Source organism: Sinocyclocheilus anshuiensis, unplaced genomic scaffold (assembly GCF_001515605.1).
Source record: "Sinocyclocheilus anshuiensis isolate Anshui unplaced genomic scaffold, SAMN03320099.WGS_v1.1 scaffold106, whole genome shotgun sequence".
Lineage (NCBI taxonomy): Eukaryota > Metazoa > Chordata > Actinopteri > Cypriniformes > Cyprinidae > Sinocyclocheilus > Sinocyclocheilus anshuiensis.
Genome location: NW_015542347.1, coordinates 843132 through 843758, shown reverse-complemented (window position 1 = coordinate 843758; position 627 = coordinate 843132).

Sequence of the window (627 nt, the reverse complement as noted above, 5' to 3'; positions counted from 1 at the left end):
GACATTTATTATGTTTTCTACAAAAATGTCTGACGTGTTTACATTTACGTGGCGTGAGAACTTGAAAAAGCTACGCTAAATCCGATCTGAGTGGTCAGACTGAAACGGATTTCCAGGAATGCGATTTGAATAGGATTCCAAACCACATACGAATGTAGCTCGAAACAGATTTGCACAAATCGGATTTTATGTAGTTCGTTGCCGTTCAGACTATCTAAATATGATCGGATTTCAATCGGATTTGCAAAAAAATCGGATTTGGGCTGACAGTCTGAACAAGGCTTAATTAGAGTCCCAGCCTCAGAGGAGACAAGAGAGCAGTCATTTATTGATTTATTTATTGTATATTAAGCTGCTGACACACAGATTTAATATAAACATGCAATTTCTTTCCTAGCTGTTTACCTTCACAGACATAATCGACTGTTTTTGTAACTCATGTGTGCTTTTAACATAAACTTGTGTGTATTTGACAGTTTAAGCGCAATAAGACATGAAAGAGAACTTAGTTTAGTACTCACCTCCCGTGTGACAGCCGCTTTCTGTGCACGTGTGCTTCGGATGTGTGCGCTCAGAAAACTGTATATCAGAAGTTTAAACTAATATGGTTTAAAACGCATGATTTCA